The following is a 12,270-nucleotide window of genomic DNA, read 5'->3' as shown; positions in this document are numbered from 1 at the left end:
TGCACATAAAGCCCGTGACCATGTGCTTTGTGAATGGAAGCTTTAACTTATTTATTCATTTATTTTATTATTTTTATTTATTTATTTATTTATTTATTTATTTATTTATTTTTGAGACATAGTCTCGCTCTGTTGCCCAGGCTGGAGTGCAATGGTGCGACCTCGGCTCACTGCAACCTCCATCTCCCGGATTCAAACAATTCTCCTGCCTCAGCCTTCTGAGTGGCTGGGATTACAGGTGCCTGTCACCATGGCCAGCTAGTTTTTGTATTTTTAGTAGAGACTGGGTTTCACCATGTTGGCCAGGGTGGTCTCAAACTCCTGACCTCGTGATCTGCCCGCTTTGGCCTCCCAAAGGAAGCTTTTATTTTTATTATAGTTTTACATAAGGATAAATTCAGCCTTAGTGAAGGGAAGTGACTTGCCCAAGATCATACAGTGAGACTGCTGGATCTGGGGCTCTACCTCAGAATTTTTTTTTGAGACAGAGTTTCACTCTGTTGCCCAGGCTGGAGTGCAGTGGCACAATCTCGGCTCACTGCAACCTCCACCTCCCGGGTTCAAGCGATTCTCCTGCCTCAGCATCCCTGATAGCCGGGACTACAGGCTCCCACCACCACGCCCAGCTAATTTTTATATTTTGAGTAGAGACAGGGTTTCACCATGTTGGCCAGGCTGGTCTCAACCTGCCTGGCCTCCCAGAGTGCTGAGATTACAGGTGTGAGCCACCACACCAGTCTACTGCCATTGTCTACTGCCATTGTCCATGATTTTTCCTACAGGGAAAATCACAATCCCAGAAGATAAGACAAAGAACAGTAAAAGGTGGCTTTTGAGGCAGTGAGTTCTACCTGAAGGTGGGAACAGCCCAGAGTGTCTGGGGATAGAGTGGTAAATTCTACTCAAGCCTTCCCATGGCTTTGTGGGTGAGGATGAGTTTCTACCCTGAAGCTTGGCCTGTTCAGCCATAAAATCAGGATAATGGTGGCTGTGCCTCCTTAGAGTAGAATGAGAATCAGAGCAGAACAAGGGAAAGCTGCAGTGACTTGTCAGGTGTCAACCTTCAGCATGATGGGAGAGCCATGGGACCCTTCCCCTTTCCCTAAGAGAGCCAGCCCTCACAGCAGGCCTGGGATCCAGTGCCCAGCACCCAGCTGGGAGCCCAGGGACCTTGGCCAAAATCTGGTTCTGCTTCAACTTGGTGCCTGGCCTTTGTCAAGTCACTTCCTCATTTGCAAACTGGGAGAGTTTGGATGAAACTATTGAATGAAATTATTTTGGGGGTTTCTTTCTGGCTCTCACAGTCCTCGCATGCTCACCATGTCCCCTTCAATTTCATTAGCACAGCCCAACAAAGGGTTAAGCAGTGGCAGTTCCTCTCGTTCTTTGGTTAGGACAGGAAGGTCAGGGGTGAGGCCAATACAAGAGGTAGCCGCCACAGCTGATGCTGGAAATGACAATAGTTCCTTCCTAGACTCACATTTGTCCCCTCTCCCTGAAGCTTTGCCTGCAGTGCCCTCGTAAAGAAGTTGGCAAGAAGCAGGAGTGAGGCTCAGCCCCTCTCTGAAATGGATACGCTGGTTGCTCCCCCTCATGGCTGGTCTCATTTGCCTTCTTCATTTTTAGACACATTCCAAACTTTTCAGCAAATTATAGTGTTTGCCAACTGGCCGTCTGGGGCCCAGGAGAGATGCTATTTATAGCGATGCTGGGATGCTGCCATCCCAGAGCAGCCTGGTAAGAAACGGAGCCAGAGTGCCTGGGAGTGGCGTCCTGCACCCTGGGGAGAGGCCAGGGCCCTGGAGCAGGGTGGCAAAGCTGGTGGCCCGTGGCAAGGACCACCGGCACATCCCCTGCCTGCCTGGGCCCTGGGGTCTGTGCCCATACCCCACACGGGGGGCCGCCTCCGTGCTCCTTGGAGAGACGATGGTGCTGCGGGGCCACTGAGCACAGTCAAGGCTAAGACCCACCATAGGTCAGCCCTTGCTCATGCTGACTGTTGCCCCATTTCCCTTCATTCTCTCACTCGCTCATTCCTCAGAATCTGCATCCTGGTTTTGTCACTACCTGGAGTTGTAAAGATACTACCAAGCTCACCTTGTGGTGTGAGCCTTGATTTTCCCCATCTGTGTAAAGGGTGGATCTGAGCTCCAAAGTTCCTTCTAGTCATATGCAGAGTGCATAATAAATGTGTTTGTATTCCCACTGTGCTCAGTGGGCACTGGGGCATGCAGAAGAGAAATTGGAATAAATGTGACCCTTGTCCTCCAGAGGCTCAGTACCAGACTGGAACCAGGACCCAGATGAGGGGCCTACCCAGAGGGGGCAGCGTGCTCTCCTATTTGTGTTAGGCGTTACCATTTACAAAGGGCTTTACGGCTTTGAAGGTCCCCACAATGCCCTGAGGAGGTGAAGTGTGGCAATGCCCGTTCACTCAGGAAAATACTGCATCTCAGAGAGACCAAGGGACTCGCTTAAGGTCACACAGATACAGTAAGTAAGTAGGGAAAGAGCCGGGGCCTCTGGGCTCCTTTTCCAGGGCTCTGGCCTCGGTTTTAACCCATTCTCCTAGACCTCTCAGTCTCTGGGCCTCCCCTCTGCGTTCCCCACCCCCACTTTCCATCAAGAGCTCAGTTCTCTTAAGTTCTATATTCTCTCTTCCCCACCCCTAGAAATCTCTGCCCGCTTCCAGAAAAGGCTTTGATTCCGTCATTTTTGGCATTTCCCACCCAGGAATCAAGGCTGCCTCCTCTGCGAGGAAGGCGTGTGGAAGGCGAGCAGCTGAGGACACCTCTTTTTAAGAGAAGCTTCTCCGTGTTCTTAGCCAGGTTATATAACTTCTTTTACTTCTTTCTTTTCCACATTTTCCATATTTTTCACAATGAGGATGTGTCACTTCTATAGTTAAAAATGGAAATCTTCATTTAAAAGAACAATCAGACACAAAGCAAGGTATGCTTACCTTCCCAATGACCACGGAGCAGGGAGACATTGGTCGTGGAGGCCATAGGTGACCAGCCTTGAGGGAAGGGAAGGAAGGGGAGGTGCAGGGAGGCGCAGCGGAGGCACCCGAGTGTGCTCTACGAATGTAAGTCTGCCAGCTGCTCCTCTGTGCCTAGCACCCTGGAAAGTGCCCGCACACAGTGGGCCCTCAGCAAACTCCCACTGAGCAAAGGGCCCTGTGAGTAAGGACCTAGAAGCAGGGTGTGCTTGAGGCATGGGGTGGGAGGGCATCCAGCTTGGCTGGCGGTGGGAGCCGATGCAAAGGTGAGCTGAGACCAGACGGTAGAAGACCTTCAGTGCTGGGCCGAGGAGGGTTCCTTCATCCCATAGAAAAGAGCTGCCATCCAAGACAGAAGGCTGGGGAGTGACATGTTGAAATCAGTATCTTAGGAAAATAAAGCCACTGGCTGGGCCACTGGCTCCCCTTTGTAGAGGGGTCTACGAAGCTCCCGAGGTTTCAGATAGTCCCTGAGAGCCCTTCCCCTGGCGATGGGCTCCGTTTGAGGCATGTCCAGTGTGAAAGGACCACAGGCCACCTGAGGGACAGGACCAAGCAGAGAGCTAGTGACAGAATGCCCAGGGCTCCAAGACAGGGCTGGAGAGGTGGGAGTGGTCCCCACCTTGAGAGCCAAAGGGGCTGAGGGCTGAGGGTTGAAGGCCGAGAGCCAGGAAGGTCCAGGGGAGCAAAAGGGGGAGCAGAGGGGGAGCTGGAGGTGTTGGGGTGGTGGGTAGAGAGCCAAGATAGGGAGGGGACAAGACAGGGGATAATCTCAAGGAAAAGCAGGAGCATGAGACTGAGAGAACGCCCCTGGAACACTGGCTTGAATGTGGCCGACATTGGCACTGCCAGTACTAATCCCAAACCAGGGAGCTCAGCCAGCGCCCTTTCTGCATGTCCGCTCTTTCATCAGACAGCTAGGAACAAGTTATACGAGATGATGTCCAAGTCCAATAAATGTCCAAGTCCTTTCCACTGGATCTGGCCCCAGCCTCCTCTCTGAACCATCTCCGATCACTCCACCCTATCCCTGCTGGCTCCTTCTGCTCCAGCCATACAGGCTTGCTCCTGGGCTCAGCTTGTGCCTGCCTGGGGAGCCTTGCGCTTGCTGTTTCCTCCTTGAGAAATTCCTGCCCTGGATAACTCCTTCCCCCACTTCCTTCAGATCTCTGCTCCCTTATCAGGGGACTTCCCCTGGCTGCCCTATCTATAACAGCACTGAGCACTCTTTTCCTCTTCTCCTGCTTTCTTTGTCTTCCTGTTCTTATCACTAAGACATCACACATGTCTTAGTTGGCTTGTTTATATTCTGTCTCCACCCATCTTAGTCAGCTACTGCTGAAATGATGCTGTGTAACAAACCACCCCGATACTCAGAGGCTCCAAACAAGTGCTGATCTTTCTTATTTGTGAGTCTGTGTGTCAGCCCGAGCAGGGCAGCTCCAGGCTGTGGCTTGGGTTTGGGTGGACTCCATGTCTCTCTCCATTCTCCTTGGACCAGCAGCTCCCTGGGGCACATGCTTCTCTTGGAGAATGGCAGGAACTTAAAAGCCAAGCCAAACCTCACAGCACGGTTAGGGGTGATCATGACACACCGCTAACATTCTAGTGGCCAAAGAAGTCTCATGGCCAAGTGTAATAGCAGTGGATTGGGCAAGTTTACTCTCTTACACCTGTTGTGAAGGGGAGTGGGAGGGGATGGGGGGTGACCGTTTTCACAACAACAGTGCAAACTATCCCATCTCCCAATAGAACATAAACACCTTAAGGCTGGAACTGGGTCTGTATCCCCAGCACTTAAAATAGTTTTTGGCATACAGTAAGGGTGCAATAGATATTTGTTAAATAAATATACAGACTAACCAATTAGCATAATACAGATGACAAAGGTGTCTCTCTTCTGCCAGCTTCTGTGCCTGAAATGTTGATGATCTCCTCCCTATCTTCCTAACATCTCTCCTGTCCCCACCTGTCCATGCCCAGGGTTTGGCTGCTGTGACAGAAGTGTGAGAGCCTCCTGTCTCCCTTGGGCTCCCAGTAAGAGCTTCCATGCCTCTCTCCCTGCTCACCTGGGCTCCCATCCCTGGGGACCTTCTGGAAACAGCTTCCAGGGCTCCCAGAGCTTACTTAGCCAGATTCTACATCTGGCTCCAGCTGTTATCCTAAGCTTGGCCTTGTTTTCTGATCTGACCACAGCTTCATCACTCCTACCTGACTGTGGGATTCTAGCCCCCAGTGGGGTGGGGGACCAAGGGTGACAATTACCTGGGACCTTGACTATTGAAAGGCTAATCAGGCTTGATTGGGAAAAAAGAGTTGCTAAAAAGGATTGTGTTGGATAATTGGTGAGATTTGAACATGGATTTTATATTAGTATTGTGTTATTACATTTTCTGATATTAGTCATTCTTTTTTTTTTTTTTTTTTTTGACGGAGTCTTGTTCTGTCACCAGGCTGGATGGAGTGCAATGGTGTGATCTTGGCTCACTGCAACCTCTGCCACCCGGGTTCAAGCGATTCCCCTGCTTCGGCCTCCTGAGTAGCTGGGACTACAGGTGGGCGCCACCACACCCAGCTTATTTTTGTACTTTTAGTAGAGACAGGGTTTCAACATGTTGGCCAGGATGGTCTCTTGTGATCTGCCCGCCTCAGCCTCCCAAAGTGCTGGGATTACAGGCATGAGCCACCGCTCCTGGCCATTAGTCATTCTTATAGGTATGTAAGAAAATGTCCTTGAGGTATTTAGCAGGGAAGTTCATGATCTCTGCAGCTTACTCACGAATGGTTAAACAGAATGAGACTAAGAACAGACTAGTAAGAAAAGACTGAAGAATATAATTATTAGGCCAGGTGCAGTGACTCACACCTGTAAATCCCAACATTTTGGGAAGCTGAGATAGGAGGATCACTTGAGGCCAGGAGTTTGAGACCAGCCTGGGCAACATAGTGAGACCCCATCTCTACAAAAAAAAAAAAAAAAAAACTAAAAATTACATGGGCATGGTGGTACACGCCTGTAGTTCCAGCTTCTTGGGAGGCTGAAGTGGGATGATCAGAGGACCTCAGGAGTTTGAGGCTGCAGTGAGCTATGATTGCAGCACTGCACTCCAGCCAGGGAGACAGACTGAGGCCCGGTCTCTAAAAAAAAAGGAATCTATGTGAGTCTATATGTTCGTGCAACTTTTCTATAGGATTGAAACTCTTTAAAATAAGTTTAATAATAAAAACAAAAGCTGGTGGGTGAGACCTTTCATGTACTCTCCAGGAGAGTTAAGCCCCCCCACATTCCTGTCCCCTTGTTTACTCTCAAGCACCACCCCCCCCCCACCCAAGGACCAGGGCTTTGTTTACTGAGCATCTCAGCGATGAGCTCTCACCCCCTGATTTCATCAATTATAAATGTGCTCGCTACTCACCACACGGCAATTTGTGACGGACTGTGGTTTGTGGTGAGAGTAGCACCATCCAAGTTCACCGCAGCCGCGAGTAGAGGTGAGGGTTGGGGCCAGACACAGGGCTGTGGGGGCGGCAAGGGCACGCAGGCAGCCCTGCCACCTTCCTGTTTGTCAGCCAAGTGAGGCTTCTGAGGGCAGCGGGCGAGCGGGTCACTACTCAGGGCCAGCTACTGCGGCCAGGCCAGGCTAGTCAGGTCTGTGCAGCCAGAACCAGAGGCTCCGCCAGGATGTGAGGTCTCCCAGCTCCTGGGAACTGAAGCAAATACTCTGACTACCCCTTCTTGAAGTGCCTTACGGTGTATACATTTGTTTAATGTGCACAACAAACCTAGGAGCAGTTATTGTTACTGTCCTCATTTTGCAGATGGGGAAACTGAGGCAAAGAGAAATTAAGTAACTCCTTCAAAGTCTGGTAAGTGACAGAACCAGATTTTACCCTCTTACTCATTGCCCATATTGCCGAGTAACTTACATTAATAGATACTGTGCATGTTTATTTTATTTTTTATTTTTTTTCAGAGATGGGGTCTCATTCTTTTTTTTTTTCTTTTTCTTTTCTTTTTTTTTTTTTGAGACGGAGTCTCGCTCTGTCGCCCAGGCTGGAGTCCAGTGGCATGATTTTGGCTCACTGCAAGCTCCGCCTCCCTGGTTCACGCCATTCTCCTGCCTCAGCCTCCCGAGTATCTGGGACTACAGGCACCCGCCACCACGCCCGGCTAATTTTTTGTATATTTAGTAGAGTCGGGGTTTCACCGCTTTAGCCAGTATGGTCTCGATCTCCCGAACTCGTGATCCGCCCGCCTCGGCCTCCCAAAGTGCTGGGATTACAGGCGTGAGCCACCGCACCCAGTCCTCGTTCTTTCACTCAGACTGGAGTGCTGTGGTGTAATCTCAGCTCACTGCAGCCTCAACCTCGGGGCTCAAGCAATCCTGCCACCTCAGCCTCCCGAGTAGCTGGGACCACAGGCGGTGCCACCACACCCAACTAATTTTTGCATTTTTTGTAGAGACCGGCTTTTGCCATGTTGCCCAGGCTGGTCTCGAACTCCTGAGCTCAGACAATCCACTTGCCTCGGCCTCCAAAAGTGCTGGGATTACAGCACCAGGCCCAGCCGATATTGTGCATGTTTAACTGACACCTAATGATTAGGTAGCAACAATTTCTTGGCTGCCTTATTCACCTTCATGACCCCCAACATTGAAAATGTCTTTTCCCATGTGAAAGCATTTGTGGGCTCCTACTGCCAATCTATAAAGTAGAAATCCTTCTGTGGTACAAAGCCCTCTTTCTTATCTAATTTCCCATTTCCCGTTCCCCGTTCCCCCTTCCCCCTTCTGCTAAGAGCGCTTCCCTACCCACATTGTAAGTAGGGCCGGGGAGCTAACTCCACCTTGCGTACTACAAATCAACCACGTGACCCAGGCCTGACCAATCAGGGCTCCAAATCCTCTAGTTATAGTGATTGGTTTAGGGAGGGACATGTGACCCGCCTGAGCCAATGAAGATCTGTTCTGGGACTCCTGTCTGAACTCTTGGGAAAATAAACTCTTAATGTTGGGTGGCTGAGGGGATGAATGTGAGCTGGGAGCTGCAAGCAGGCATCATGCTATTCCCTTCAGCTTTCAAGTAGTGTTTTCACTGCTGTTAACAATTCGAAATCTTAAGTGTTCTTTGCATCTTCCTCTCGCCAAAAATATTACAGTACTGGAGGGCTTACATGGTGTCTCAAATGTCTGGAGTTTAAATCTGCCTTGCAGCTTCCATGGCTACAGTGAGTGTCTGAGCCCTGGCCGCTTTCTGCTGATCCCGGGGAGAGTTTAGCCTGCCTGCCCTTCCTCCCTGGTTCGTTCTCATGTACTCAGATCCCTGCCTCACTCTTCTCTCACACAGACAACAAAAGAGAGTCAGATTGTGGTCTTAAGGGCACAGGACTCTGAAGTTAGGACCAGAAGACCTTGGTTAGAGTCTAAACCTTGTCAGTTACCAAATATCATTAGGCACATTAGTTAATCTCTCTGAAGCTCATTTCCCCATCAGTAAAGTGGGTACTGCTGAAGATGTGGTCTTTAGAAGTGTTCTCTAGATTGTAAGCCCCATGCTTCCTGGTTATTGACTAAACAGGGATAAAAATGAGTTTCTCCTCACCTGGGTGTCATTGAGCTTCAGGTCATTGTGAGATGGGTGACGAAGCCAAGGGCATCAAACATCCCAACGAGGCTGTTTTCTGCATCTCCAGGGCTATCCCAGCGTTAATCACATATGGACCTTTAATCAGAGTTTGCAGAATAAGTGAGAATTGTGTCAGAGTATGAATGTAGATATTATCTTGTTTTAGTCATTGTTACTCTAGGGGACCATTCTTGCTACAGGAATATTGCACAAAACCCAGAAATTTATTGACTTTCTCCTAACCAAGGCCTAAAGAGCTGGTGTTAGACATAGGCCAAGGCCAGCCAGAGGCCCAAAGCCTGTTTCCCAGGGTAGGACTGCCCTGGCCTCCCCTTCCTTCTCCCCAGGCTCCACCCCAGAGAGCTGAAGACCAGGCTGCGTACAGCACTGCTGAGAAACTGAGGAAAAGGCCACTGGCCTCCTCTCTCACTGCAGGCTGCCCACCCAGGAGGGGGAAAGCTTGTCACTAAATCAGGTTCAGTTTTGGTCACTATCTTGGACTGGATATTCTAGCATCAGAACTGAGATGTTTCTTGTGACTTAAAGTAACTTCAGGACTCTATTCTACCTAGGATTGGGCAGAAAAGTTACGGGCCTGCGGGAGTTCCAATTCAGAAACAGGGGAGATTGCTTGCACTAAAGAAAGTCTAAAGGAAGGTAGGAGACAAAAATAAAGTTGTGTATTGATGATCCTAGGAGCTATGCTTGTTTGACATACCAGTTATACCTGCTGTCACGGTAGTTATGCATTAGGGGACCCAGGTGTCTGAAGTTATATCCAGAAGACTTCTGAGGGTGCACCTGGGGGTCCCTTGGCTAAAAGTGTGATTTAAACCCTAAGAGCCTGCCCAGACTATCAGTCCCAGTTTCTAGGTCCACTGTCCCTGAATCTTGCTGCTTCTTCCTTAGGCTGCTGGGAGGCTGAACCCTCCCCCCCCAACACCCCTCCCTCGTGCCTCAGTCGTGGGAAGGGGTGCCCTTGAGCAGGAGGGCCAAGCCCTGTTCAGCCTGGAACCAAGTTCCCATCAACAAGGTGGTCTGGGCAGTGGCCAGCCAGAAAGCAGTAATTACTGTTGAGGTGCAGGGACCCCAGGTAGGGCCCCCACCTCCCACCTCTGTGTGGGCAGTGAATGGGCCTGCCCCTGGGTAAGACTGTGTCAGCAGGCGCCTGCCCACCCCTTGCTGGGTTCCCAGGCCCCTAGAGCCCTCTCGTAATAGGAGCCATTTGCGCTGTAACCAGTGGGTGACCAGATTTTTAATCTTGGAGACCCCTTGGATCCCAGGCGGGAAGTGGGATTTGTCAAATGGGGAGGGGCGGGGCTGTCTGGGAATGCCAGACGGGGTTGTGCTGGGGAAATATGTCTCCTTTCCATACAGCCCCCCTCCCATACCTCCAGCCTCCCTCTACCCCGCAAGTCAGCTCTGTAGCTCCTAGGAGGTATCTCCAACATGCTTAGCTGTTGAAAGTAAGTGAATGCCCGAAGTTGAAATTTGAATGGCTTGTTTTGCACTAACTCAGGTGCATGCCAAATAGGGTTGTCTCTTTGCTTGATCCTAATCCTTCCTCCTCTGAAATCCTTTCTGGCCTGCTGCCTATCAGCAATTGCCCTGCAAAGACCCTCTAGCTGGCCGCGGGAGAAGCTGTGTTCTTGGCTATCAGGAGTGAGAACACTGGACCCAAGCTTGCCTATTCTCTGCCACAACTCACTGTGTGATCTTGGACAAGTCACTTCCTTTCTTTCAGCCTCAGTTTCAGGAGACTTGGCACTTGCTGAGTGCCAATGTGTGCCATGTTCTTGACAAGTATGGTCCCACACAACCTTGCCAATGACCCTGTGACCTATGTCTTCTTGTTCCCAGTTTACAGGAGAGAAGATGCAGCCTGGGAGAGATGTAGCAGGTGTCTGAGGCCACACAGCAAGTCACCCAGGGCCAGGATCTGAAGCTGGGTCTCTCCAGCTCCACTGCCTGGGCACTTTCTCCTCCACAGCGACCTTCAGGTCATCATGAGGAGCCTTTCAGACTAAAGCTAGAGAGCTGGGATTCCAACAGTTCAGCAACCCATGACTTCTCCATGGCAGCTGCTGCCTGACCACCTAGTGCCTTTCCACTAAGATTGTTCCTTCCCTCTCCTGAAGATTATCCTCCTGCCCCTCTCTCCCAAACATCTGCGGTGTGCACCTGCTGCCCAAAGTTGAACTTTTTTTTGTTAGAGACAGGGCCTCACTGTGTCATCCAGGCTGGAGTGCAGTGGCGTGATCATAGCTCACTGCAGCCTCCAACTCCTGGGCTCAAGTGACCCTCTCACCTCAGCTTCCTGAGTAGCTGGGACTACAGGCATGCACCACCACACCTGGCTAATTTTTAAATTTTTTGCAGAGACAGGGTCTAGCTATGTTGCCCACCCTGGTCTTGAACTCCTGGGCTCAAGCAGTCTGTCTGCCTTGGTCTCCCAGTGCGCTGGGATTGCAGGCATGAATCACCATGCCCGGTCCTCCAAAGTTGAACTTTTGAGACTCAGTTTCCTTCTTGGTAAATTCAGGCTCCTAGGTGCTACCTCCTCAGAGACATCCTCCTTGACCACATCACATGACCTCTCACAGAGGCCAGATTCTTTAATGTATTCATTTGTCTATTATCATGTTTCCCCACTAGAAGTTGCACAAACGGCAGGGGCTTCATCTGTTTTGTTTGCCGTTATGTCCTTAGCACCTAAAATTGTGCCTGGCACATATAGTACTCAGTATGTATTTGCTGGGTCAATGAGTGAGTGAATTTATACTAATAACAGCAGCTACTATTTCTAGAGTGTTTACCATATGTTGGGCACTGTGTCAATCTTCCCAACAACCCACAGACGAAGATCAATTATTACACCCATTGTACAGATCAGGAAACTGAGTCAGGTTAAGAAACTTGCCCTAAATCCTACAGTCTCACTTGGAACTTCTGACTGCAGTGCTCATCAGAATGCATTGTCAACCCAAAGGTCATTTCCAGCTTAGGTGGCTTCTATCAACAGAGCTCATCCTGGCCTTCCCAAGAGCCAGACCTCCGACATCGGTGGAGCCCTGTGCATAGCTGGCCTCTCCTGGGCGTCTTGTCCCAAGTACAGAGACCTGGATCCTTTCCCACTCATGTGCAACAGCCCAAAATTAAAAACAAAAGCCATATTAAAAAACAAAACCAACTTTCTGCCTTAAAATATTGTGAGCCAGGGGGCAATTAGCAATTATGCTGTATTTTATTATGAGAAGATAGAATTCTAATTGGACTGATTTGAATTCCACACACCTCCACAGATTGTTTTGGGAATTAAGGTATCAGTTGTATCAGTAATTATGGTTTACCATTCAATTACCCCCCCCCCCCCCACAGAAAACTGTTAAATTGTCTGTGACGGGGCTTAAATTTAGCTCAGACCTATGTCCTATGAAGACTGCGCGAGTCAATACAAGCCATCCGGAAACCACCGGGTGCCCTGTGCCAGGCGGTAATTAGGGGTTGAGGTTTCCAAAGTTTTACCTGAGACAGCAGGGACAAGTGCCTGGGCTGGGCATGCTCATGTGGGGGGCTTGGATGCTCCCCCAGCACAGTGCTCTTGGCTCCTGCCCTGTGTTGCTGGTGCAATAGCTGATCATCTG

The 12,270-nt window shown here is 50.1% G+C and overlaps 1 long non-coding RNA gene across 1 annotated transcript in view; it reads left to right on the top strand.

The window, feature by feature from the left end:
• The window catches only part of LOC129533748 (uncharacterized), a 28,847-nt gene extending 17,031 nt beyond the window's left edge, over positions 1 to 11,816 (top strand). The window contains exon 3 of the long non-coding RNA XR_008680113.2: positions 10,487 to 11,816. This is a non-coding gene — a long non-coding RNA (uncharacterized lncRNA). The remainder of the gene's footprint in view (positions 1 to 10,486) is intronic.
• Positions 11,817 to 12,270: the final 454 nt, after the last annotated feature.

This window comes from Gorilla gorilla, chromosome 4 (assembly GCF_029281585.2).
Source record: "Gorilla gorilla gorilla isolate KB3781 chromosome 4, NHGRI_mGorGor1-v2.1_pri, whole genome shotgun sequence".
Classification (NCBI taxonomy): Eukaryota; Metazoa; Chordata; class Mammalia; order Primates; family Hominidae; genus Gorilla; species Gorilla gorilla.
The sequence above is the reverse complement of the archived record's forward strand: the minus strand, read 5'-3'. Positions and strand labels throughout refer to the sequence as shown.